The 12,359-nt window shown below is 38.9% G+C and overlaps 2 protein-coding genes across 10 annotated transcripts in view; one reads left to right on the top strand and one right to left on the bottom strand.

Annotated features, from left to right (window-relative positions):
* LOC139987909 (uncharacterized) overlaps window positions 1-12,359 on the top strand; it is a 586,680-nt gene that overhangs the window by 274,786 nt on the left and 299,535 nt on the right. The window lies entirely within an intron of this gene.
* The window catches only part of LOC139987915 (uncharacterized), a 456,615-nt gene that overhangs the window by 369,076 nt on the left and 75,180 nt on the right, over window positions 1-12,359 (bottom strand). The window lies entirely within an intron of this gene.

Raw genomic sequence — 12,359 nt, 5'->3', positions numbered from 1 at the left:
AAATGTCTCTGATCGTGGACATCCTTTATTACTCACTGATCTCTTCACATTACATATTTCTATATACGTGATATATTTAGTATACTCTCTTGAAATGTATATGTGATTAGTCTTCTTGTAACAGGTTCATACAGTAAAATATGGTAGATGAATACGTAAGTTGAATACGAAGTATAAAAAGAAGAGAATAGATTTTAATAAAACAATTTATAAACACAAACATTTTAGAAGCTTTTAGATCGTTTGACTATCATTTCTCTAAATAATTATAAATTCTACAAAACTGTATATATACGTATGAAATAAATACTTTCAACTTATAAAGTCTATACTTGAATATATTAAGTACATATTATTTCGGCATAGCACATGATTCCGAAGGGCTAAAATAAATTATAGAAAATTTGCAATCAACTCCTTTTAAATAAAGTTCGAGATATTCAATTACCAAAACCATTCGTCGGAAACCATTTCATTAATGCAGTTTCAACTAACCTTCTGTACGCGCATAGACGAAAAACAACGCGCTTGTAAAATGGGGTTAATGGAAAACCTTGTATAACAGTTTCTGTATGTACCTATAAAACAAGATAAATATAAAGCCAGGAAACAGTAGCAGACATTAAATAACACTGCATGTGTCTGATTGCTTGAAACGCGAATACGAGTAGCTTGCGTGGATGTTTTGCTTCGTAGGAGGAGGCGAAACAAATGGTAATTTTTTCGTCGACATTCGCAAAACTTTGTTTTTCTTCAGTTATTATTTATCAAGGCATATTTCTGGAATGCCCTCGTGCATACATGATTTTTGCGCGTGCTAGGTCAGGCCTGTGTGTGCGCGCATATAGCCAGAGAATACATTGCACTTGTCTTATCGCGTATGCACGATGCTTGGTCTCTGTGGCGCAGCGGTTCTCAACAAAGTCGGCATAAATTATTCAAGAATCGGAGCGGCCCGATGAGCTTATGTAACCAGCTGCCACGAAATCTCAAACGAAATCCACCTGGAAAGATTACAGTTACGCAACTGAACGATGTGTATAATTGCGATACGGTTCGTCTCCGTCGATGATTATGCATAACTGGTTACTTGAATAATTTTAAACAATTTATCGATAATTTAGTTACGGTAGAAGTTTGGAAGATACGGTATGTGTGGTTAGAAATCGTTCTAAGCTATTAATCGAGAAAGATAAATGAATTATTTGTGATCCGGCTCGTTAATAGAACTTAATTTATTTAGCTTGAGGGATTTCAGAAATCTCCTGTTACATTACATTTACATTTACAATGACCAGAACTAATCCGACCGAGATTAATTCGTCTCTATTAATTCTTAATGATCCAGTTGAAAGGTTAGAACGTATAACGAATGGCAACGGTGAAAAGGCAATTTGTGACAGTAGAAAAAACAGAAGAAACAAATAGCTGTTTCGGTAGAATAAAAATTCTGCCAAACTTTGACAAATGTTTTTAAACGATTCATTTCGAAGCGATATACGTATATATGCCGCGTATGGATCAAACTCATATCATACCACGTCCGAAACTGATTTTTAATTATTCTCAACCAACGAAATCAATTTCAAGCTTTTATTTCGGCACAATCGCAATACCATAAAGCTAACAAACCGTAGGCAAGTAGGTTTCGGCAGCATTAACGGTGCAGCGAGCTGGTTGTACACGAGCCGCGAAATTATACAAGGGATTATACGAGACGGATGCAATTCAAACGAATGTAACTCGGTAAAATTGCAAAAGTTCCGGATTTCTCCGCGGCGTGAACACGCATGTATCACTTTATCCCCGATGGGATACATGATAAACACCGGAGAGTGGAAAATCTAGTTAAATCCGAAAAAGTTCAGCCATGCAACCGAAGGTTGGTTGGGTAGAAGGAAAAAGGCATTTAACGAGAGGACACCACGGCCAGCGGAACAATGACGATAGCTTGTCAACGACGAAGCGTACAGATACCTTGCGCGCTACGTGGAAAGAGAAAGAAAAGGAATGGGGTGAAACGAGAAAAATGGAGAACGACTTTTTGAGCACGGCCCTAGCTACGGAAAAATTTGTCGTGGTTTCTCCTGCGCTGGCGTAAAAAGCTATGATAATAGAAGCGTAAAGAGGGTCCAGGGTTATTTCATAATTACAGACTGTACTTAGACGAGCGTGCATTACGCCTGCTCCTCTTTTCCTCTCCCGCCTGTACGTGCATATATTCGTATTACGGAATTAAGGGCAGAGGCTTGTTCGTAGCCACGCGAAATCCGCCAAGCAGAGCACTTTCTTCTATTCTTTTGTGGTGCCTACGTTCTTTTTCGGCGACACCGTTACGCCCATTAGCGGGTTATGGGATTTTTTCTTAATTAAACATACAACGGGTCTTGCAACCTTATCCGGGCTCCTTTACCGTCGCCCCCTTCCTTGTTTTCTCAACCACCTCGTTTGTTTTTCCTTCTTTAATCTGCCGCGAAAACTTCCTCTTTCAGCCAGCTACCCGTTAATTAACGTTTAACAACCGATGAATATTCTTTCTCATAATAAACTTATTCAATATATATTTTCAATAGATATTACTCAAAGGAATAGTTGGAAACTTCGATAATTCTTAGGTATCGAAGCGGTAATTATGGGATGAAGAATGTTTCTGTAGATTTGGAACTAATATATCAAGCAAGGTACAAACTTCTACTAAAAATATTAACATCATGAATGTTAAATATAAATCGATAGATATATTTTCATTTGTTTTCTTACTCTTATTATCTTTTCCTTGGTTAATTTATTTTTCTCTGTATAACATCGATTTTTAATTATTGATATGTAACGAACATCTGATTGCATCATATTTTATAAGAAGAATTTATTCAAATTCGCTTTATTCCATCTATCGTTTAACTTATTCATTCAAGTTCCTTCGATTTTAATAATAACGATAATTTCTTTACAAAATTTACCATACTTTTGTACTTTGTATCAAAAACGTGGTATCGCGTTTACATGTGCAAAGCCTGCGGCAAATCGGTCTACAGTTATCGATCTTGAATACCTTGTGCGCTACAAGTTCCCAACTAGCAAAGGATCCAATTAATAGATTAATAACTAAAGACATTTATAAATAGCAATTTAACAGGCTATGATCTAACGTTTCGAGAACGCGATAAAACAAGAGAGATCGTTTGCCCCTACCATCTCCTTGGAATTATTAAGTAATTACTCATTATTAGGTCAGTAGATACGGCATGATGAATAGAGACAAGCGGTGCCTTCGCAGCTATAGATCACGTCAAACGTCACCGCATGTCACGAACGAGTTCCTCTGACGTTGTAGTCGATCTCTCAAGTTCCTTGATTTGATGTATGCGTGCTTCTCTCCTCGGCTTCCCTTTGCTCTCTCGGCCCCCTTTCCACGCATAATCTCTCACTGTACTCGATGACGTTTGCACCGAGGTTTCCCTCGCTGCCACACTGTTGGTGCAGGTCATGGTGTATAAGCATTCCTATAAGCGATAGCATTGTGTGTACATGCTCGTGAGTGAGCGTGTACACAACGAGCCTGATGCGTATACACGTTCACCCATATACTAGCAACTTCTTGACTGTTTGTACACACTGTGTGTGCTTCACGACGGTCGTATAAAACAGCCTGGATATCGCACCGTTTCCTTCCTTCTCCTCTATTCTACTTCTTACATCTCGCCCCATCACCTTTTTTGCATCTCGCCCCTTATGTCTCTTTTTCTTTATCGTTTAGAGAAGAATCGGCGTGCAATATCCATAAGCGTATAAGAAAGTTTGGAGTATCTTGTCGTCCAGTATTCTTCCCGGGAGGTTTAAAATTTCTTCAGCGTCACTGTAGAAGACTCGTCCCTCTCTCTTTCTCTCTCTCTCTCTCTCTGTCTCTCTCTGTCTCTCAGTGTCGAGCTATTTCCGAGATTCTTGCAGATTTCTCTGTATAATATTTCGTCGGGGCTTTGACCTTTGCTAGATGAATTTTTCTGCTGTCTGCGCATTGACACGTTTCTTGTCGGTCACGTAAAAATACATACTTCTCTTCAATGTTATTACTTGGCTATGTAAAAGTATTTGATTTTTAGACTAGAAATTATTGTATAGTTACGGATCTAATTATATCTTTCTTCTCCATTTTCTGCAAATGAAAATGAATCGGTTGTGTTTCACACATACTTGACTTCAACATATATATACACACACACACAGTACATACGATTGTACGTACATCTGTATACAATTATAATTTTGCAATAATAAAAATAATTTAATAAGTGTATGCTCGCATAATTACATTTATCTAACGATGAAATTACATCTAATTCTAAACAACCATAAAGATCTTCAAATGGAATAAAAGCTTAAAGTAAAACTTAATCGATATCGTACAAAACATACCTTTACTTTCCACTAAAAAGTATAAAACAGAGTCCATTATGATAATCCGCTATTATCAATTTCGAATAAAATTCCCTCGTTACGTATTAATTTATGGTTTATGTAACTATTATTATTTCTTTGCTAAAAAAAAAAGACATTCTTCTCGATATACACTTTACAGAATTTCACTTCGCGATCACGAAGTACGATCATTAATCAAGCAACTTCCATTTCTTCTGTCCATACCATCCCCACCTGATTACTGTATCCTGTCGAAATCTCTCGCTGCACGGTTCTTGAACATTTCGGATAGCTCGGGTAACTTTGCCATTTCAGCCGTGTCCACGAAGCAGGGCGATCAGAGGTAGACCAACACTCGTATTAAATCGAATACCAACACTCATTAAACTCGCACCTTTCCCTCGTCACAAGCGTTCGCTCGATCGATCGACCACAAGAGAGGTTAAAGAGGTTCAAGTACGCTTTGAAAATCGATGCCACCTAGAACGCCAGAAGCTAGCTAGACTGGTATGAACGGTTCGCCTATTAGGCAACCCGGTCTTCGGGATTTTCCTTAGAAATTGGAATCAAGCAGCGTTATGAAAGCAACCTGCCTTATCAATGGAAGCGATAATCAAAGAAAGCTAAAGCGATTCTTGAAGCATTGCAAACCGGCGGGACAAACGATACCTGAAATTATAGCTGCTTATCGATAGAAAAGAAAATTATACAATATTTGTACCTTGTTATATATAAATGGAGGTAGTTTTCAACATACTTGTATATAGTATAATCATGTTCATATTGTAATTTGTAACAATTTATTCAATATTATGAAATCAACTTAAGATTTAGATCAATCGATAATAAATAAAGATACTAAATTGCTAATAATGATAAATTAATTAATAATAACCAATTCTTTACGATATTATAAGTATTGTAGATATTAAAATTGCCACGTTATTTAACGATTGTAAAATTGACACGGAATATTGCAAATGGCGTACAATTGTTAAAAATATGTATTTTACGAGGCAGAGATACACAATATTCATAGACAAAAGGTACATGGTTTAACGAGTTTATCTCGTAGGTATTTGTGGTAGTTGGCCGAAATATCGCTTTGATCATTTCACAACATTAAACGCTGTATAATTTGTTTGGTAATTTAATTAATCGCTTTGTTCTAGCAGGCATTAATTAACTAACAAATTTATCTCTAATCGCAATACGGTGTACCGAGTGTAACGCTATTTACAAATTCGCAATACACAGTGCGAACCGTCTACACATGAGCGGTGCTCCGGTAATGCAATTCTCTAAACGTTATCCCACAGGGCTCGAAATAGATACGTAGCTACTCGAGAAAATTGCTGCAAATGGAAAACTGGAATTGTCTGCTTGACCGTAAGACCATGAAAATGTCTTTCGCGGAAATTTCAACGCGAAATAACCTCTCAAATGACACTTATATTACCGTTAAAAGCGTGCAAATATTTGTTACCTCTTTAAATTACGCTTTTTACGTCCATTCTACATTTTTTCTTCTATATAAAATTTTATAAAATCTCTAAGAGTACGTAATATCATGGTATTATGTACATATATATATATATATATATATATACATATACATCTTTAGGTAATAGTGTCTGAATAAATGCTGGATGCTGTTACACATACGCAGATACAACTGATATAAGATCATTTTAATTCATTGTATTTATTGTTTAAATTGTCAAATTTTTATATTATATTAATTGATTATATTAATTGATATCGATAAAACTGATCTCAAATTTTGATATATTATTTTACCTTAAAAAGTTAATTATAACGTAATAACTCGAAGGAAAAAGCAGAAACGTAAAGCGACGTGGATAATCTTTAACTTTAAGGGCAATTCTCTGGACGGATCATTGAGCAATTTCAAACTGAGGCGGAGTTAAAGTGAGCGACGCGAATCTGATGCAAAGTTCTAACTGTCGTCTTGCTCGTTCAAGAGTTACCGCTCCAACTATTTGCCTAGTTCCATAGAAAAACGGAGCACTCCCTCAGGTTAATGAGAGACACGCGAGCTCTTCTCAGTCAGAATTCTATTTCTTATCTTGTTAAAGAAGGAAAGTCGATGCCACGGTTTATGAAAACGAATCATGTGAACGTACGTCCCAAAAATCTCATTCGTATATCGTGAAATAATATGGCAAGAAATTTTTCGTTCGATTATTTAGATGCAAAGTACTACGATAAAATTTTCTACAGAAAATTTTAAAACCTTGAATGAAATAAAATCTGAAAATCGATATAGGTCAAACATCTAATCCTTTTTCAGAAAATGCAGAGATCTGTTTCTGAATATAATAATATATTATTTCGTTAAATAAATTTTCCCCCAACCTGCTTTTAGAGGCTCGTGATTGTACAAAATCGTTGCACTAATAGTAAGCTCATCATGCAGATTGTCTATAGAATTTGACACTATCGCACAATCTACTAATTAACGATCAAGCGAGTTTACTATTGATACAAATTCGCATACACGAATTCGCACATACGATAGACGCGTATAATTCACGTTTCAATGATCGATCCAAGTTTCGCGAAAGTCGGATTCAAGGTTCGGTTTAATTTCGATCACGTGCTGATACGGGAAGGCTGTAACGAGCTTGTCGGTGCGAAGAAAACATCTGCACATGAGGGAACGGAGATTTTTCCCGTAGTTGACGGCCGAAAAACTTGACTGACGTCGGAGCAATGTGACAATTATCTTTGACATAAATTTCATTCCGTGCCGCCGCTATGCATTTATCTCGCAGCAGGTGTCCACGAATGCGAATCAGGAGGATTCGTGTGAATCTGGCTGCAACGGGGCACGGCCGAACATTGTTAAAAAGTACGAATGAGTGATTGCGTATCACGTTCGCGTGTTAAGAACGTCGATACGACATCGGCCATCAAAAATGCTTAGCTTGTTACATCGTTGTCCCCGGGATGACTGATAAGAGATAAGCCTCTTACGCGCCGATGTCTCAGATAATTTACGCTCGTCAAAAAATGCATTTAATCAAACGGCCGTGACATACTGCGCTGCGTGCATTCGCGAGATTCGATCAATCACTGTACAAGCTTGTTGCAGAGTCTCGCTGGATTTACTTAATTTATTTCTTCCGATTGAACGCACATGTGTTTCGGCGTGAAATTCATCGTAAATATAAGATATCGGAGTTGGATTTTAACGCTCGCGGTAAAGAATCAAATTATGGAATCGGTATAGCAACTTTCGAATCATGTCCATTCGAATTAATCGTCGTGAAGAACTGTGAATTTCCATTTCATGATATTTTAGAAGTGTGACATTTATTTAATTTTATAAGACGATAGGTTACATCTTTTCACAGGTGAGTAGCCCTAAAATTCAAGGTTTACAGTAGTTGTTAATTAAGATTATAATCCCATATCACGTTTAACATCTGAGAAACTTCTCTCGTTTGGAACTTGACGTTGAATGCGTCTTAAATACATAGCATCTCCATTCCGCGGGTGACAATAAAATAGAAAAATAACGGAACTGGAAGGGTCGCGTAGCAGAAGCGAATGAAATTTAATTGCGTGGAAACTCCGACGTTAGCTATTGTTAGATGTAGGTATAGAGCACAGGGTTGACGCCACGTAACCCTCGCAGTTTCATAGGGGTTTACTTGAGTCAACCGGGTAATTAGCATGCGCCGTTATACCTAGCTAAGAGGAGAGGATAAGTAAGAGTGAGAAATAGTGATAGGGAGAGAGCTGCATGAAAGGAGAGATTGCGAAGGAAGACAGGAGTTCCAACACGTTGGAACAGTGGAAAGGATGTAAAGGGAGGGTACGCAGGCTGTTTGTTCATTTGTCGTGGGATAATCCTTTCGTACACATCGCGTAAAGATACTACACATGCGTCCGTCGCCGGCGTAACTAAAGCTACTTGTATCCACTTATTTCATAGCTGTATTCTCTGATGCAATTGTTAGTCGAAATGCGTAAAGAAGAAGCATATATTAATTCGAAAAATCCACAGCTTACACGGGCACGAGTTTCATTATGCTAATGCGCGCGAGTTAACGACAGTCTAATCGATAATTATACGTAACGAGAGCGTTGTTATTCTTTAAACGTCATAGACACATTTGTTCTAGTCCATTACGGGATTAGTATTAGGAATACGAGATACAATGGAGACAAAAAGACTCGTTCCTTTGAGCATAAAAAGGTATATTTCGCTTTACGACACCACCCGTTTAAACCAACTTCTGAATAATCTTCTTATGAATAATCAGTGTTATCATTCGATTCTTTGTATTGTTCTTTAAAATACTGGTATAGTTATTTTATGTGTCGAAGACTTGAGAAAACGACTTCTTATTTGTGTATTTCATTCTCGCGTGTACGATATAATTAATTACTTTAGAATATGAGAAACATGATCAGCGACGAAAGTACAGTTCATAGATAGGTATATTTATGTGCAAATACTTTCCGTAACCACTGTATATAAGAAATTTGATCAAATAATTTCTTAATATATATCCACGAATATTTCATATTTATAAACCAAATGTTGCATAATATATTTATTCCCTACAGAATAATAAAACTGTATATGTAAATGTATATGTATAGAATTTATAAAGCTTGAAAAATTGGATAAAAAATGTTGAAATTCTTACACGTGTTTACATCGATATTCGCGCTTTACGTTTTAACTATATAACCAGCGAATTAAGCAATCCTAGCGGCAAGATAATACAGTTACCATGAATTACGCACAATTTCATCGGAGCAGTCCATAATTAAATTTAAGTAAGTCGTAACGCGCGCGAGATAGAATTAAGTATTCCGAACACAAAGGAGTGGCGCGAGCGGTACATGCTTTGATTCAACTCTGTACTACGTATACAACATTATACGTCATAGTACATGGTGGATTGTTAGGGGTGAAAGGGTTGCAGGAACGAGCGAGTCGGGGGTTGCGTTTCATATTCATTACATCGGTAGCTATTTGTCACAGACTGGTATCGCGCTGAAATACTGGCCGAGATAGCCGAGGTCCCCTGTTGCATTGTTAAAATGTCCCGAGAAAAAAAGCTTCTCTTAAGTCAAGAAAAAAAAAAGTCCGCCCCGGTTGCCTTTCGCGCGCCCGCTCATCGGTCATGCGTCCATTATTGCTGCTTGCTTAACAGATGCCGTCAGGTTGGGTGAAACGAATTTCCGTGGTCTATCAGCTAATAAGAATAAGCGGCGTCCCATCGACGGAATTCCAACGCGCGCGATTTATTTCCTTGCTGTGTGGCGCGTGACAACCGAAGCTCGTTATGAGCTCGTTCTCTAGTGGATTTGTTCCCGGATGATCGATAATCCCCGGCGTTCCACCAAGTCGGCCACGCTTTTGGTTTTCGAGACGAGAGCGCAGTAAACAGTGAAATGATTTCATCCGCGGTTACGGAGCTTGTCGAGTGTGTAACGACGTGCTCGGTAATTAATCGTCGAAACAAGTAGTGATCGATCGCACTAATTGACGCGCTCAGTTTTACCATCGACAACACACATCCGTAGGTATATTTAATGCCCTCGATTGGATGCTCCGTAATTCCAAGCGCGATGCAAAGAAATTGCAAATAACCGGGTACGATCAGATTGTCGCGATGCAACAGCAATCCATAGCTATACACGCGTCCCTGCGGTGTTTCGTTAACTGGAATCGAGGTCTTAATGCCTTGAAATTCGTCTCGCTGTCCCTACATCGCGGCCGACCACAGTATAAGAATAACCGATGTTGACACTTTCTTGAGATTAACAAGCCTGATTTATATTCATACATTCATCAATTACATACATATCTAGACCTAACGTGAGTGAGCGAGATATTCTAAGAAGATATTTACATGCACGGAAGGAGGAAAGTATAGGCTTCGAGGCCGTGCATATGCGAACGCGAAACATTCTCTTTAACGTGCGATTGCCAGCTTGCTGGTTGGTACATATTTATTTCACGATGATTTGCATATCCTCGTTCTAATACTTTGATAATTTACAAAAGCAAGTAATTGGTCATTGGACGAGTATTTTGCATCCGCTTCGCCGTATATCAAAAGCTCGAGAACAACGACTAAGAACTAACTTGAACATAAATTACTAGCGCTTGACTAATTAAAGAATGGTATCGTGCAAAGTGTATAATCAAATGTATGATCAAATTTCCATGTGTACGTATAGAATTTCTTCGGATAATTTACAAGAATAAACGCAAGAAAGTCGTCAAACTGTCCTAACGATTTTCGATACGTTTGAAAGGCTCGGCAGAAAACCGAGCAAGACCGCAGCTTTTCGCAAGCATCATTGTAAGCCGCGTGTTGCTCGGACGAAGGCGAAAGATAAATTTCCGCTACTTTTTACGACGTTGGCACGCTACGCGTTAGTTAATAAAACGCGATAGACGCATAGCCGTTGACGCGAGACACCGAGGTGGGGAACGATACGGACACGAATACGCGTAGACGCGATGTATCGTACGAAACGGAGTGAGAAAGAACGAGACGAAGAGGGAGGAAGTGCGGCGGGGGTGCGGAAGGGGAGAAAAAAATAATTTGGAAAACCGCGGACACACGATACACCGGTATCTGCAGAGAACCACGCGCACTATGTCACGCGCTCTGGTTTGGGGTGATGGCAGCGGGGTCGCAGGGTGAGCAGAGGGAACGGCGTAAAAGGGGGATGGGCACGGCTACTCTGTCGAGTGGGTGGGTGTTAAACGCAACATTTTTCAGCAGATAAGTCACGTATGTTTAATTATGTATATTACTGCCTGCGGGGCTGAAAACCAGAGCACGACTGCCGCCATTGCCACGCACCCCTCTGTATCCCGCGGTTCTACCACGTCTGACCGCTGCGCCTCTCCCTCCAGTCGACCAGAGCCGCCAGCGAGGGGAAAGGGGTTAGTCGCGAACCCGTTCGCCGCTGTATTTTATTTTAATTATTAATTCCTCGTGTGCGTGGCCCATAGCAATTAGGCAGAGCTGCAGGAATGCCAAATTCCATGGTGGCCGGAGACAGCCTCGCGCCCTACCTCTTACCACCGCGTCGCTGTCCACTTGCCGCGTTGCGGAATTGCATTACCCGTTCCTCGTAATTTCCTGACTACTCTTAACCCGGCTCGATTCCTATATAAGAAAGGAAGAGAGAAAATTGGTGCTTCCACTTGGTGTTGGTCGGTGGGGGTGAGGGTGAGGGGTAATTACGCCGTCGCTCATTAGCATCGGAGGTATCGCGCGTATAAAAGCCGTTTAGTGGCCGCGGTCTATCAACGAGACAGTTTAAGAACTCTTTCCGCAAATTATCGCGATACGTTCTTACGATACAGATTTACTTTGCTTCGTGCGCTCGAGAAACATGTTTCGCGACACCTGCAAGTGACCTAATTTTCGTTGTCTCGAATTAAGTTGTCTTACGTATAAATACGATAGGTAGTTATATAATGGATGTCATTACTGTTAACTGTTAATAGGTTGAAGATAGTTATTTACTCGTAAGAAATATAATGTAGTCGTAAAATATTCAAAAATGATTTTCAAAAATCAAGTCACATTGAGTGGTTGAATTCTTTTTGTCTTCTCAAAATACGCTAGCTACTGTGCGATGAAAATTATTCGAACACTAAAACTCGCTTTTACTTTGAAACTCCGTGCAAATAAATGTCAAGATTATCTATAGTTAATAGGGCAAAATCGATTTAATAATTCAAAAGAATATTTAGCAACGCCATATAGGTATTTTAAATCATAGTAGCCTATTCTTTGGATAAGGTCGAATGCGAACATCGTGAAAGCTTTTATACAAGCAACGTTATTCGTTACGCTTACGACATGGTTTGCCATTGAAGCAGACTGGCAAATTTTAAAAACCTATCACGCTTCAACGAAAAACTAAAG

The sequence above is a fragment of the Bombus fervidus genome, chromosome 6 (genome assembly GCF_041682495.2).
Source record: "Bombus fervidus isolate BK054 chromosome 6, iyBomFerv1, whole genome shotgun sequence".
NCBI classification, from domain to species: domain Eukaryota; kingdom Metazoa; phylum Arthropoda; class Insecta; order Hymenoptera; family Apidae; genus Bombus; species Bombus fervidus.
This window is presented reverse-complemented; position numbering and strand designations above follow the sequence as displayed.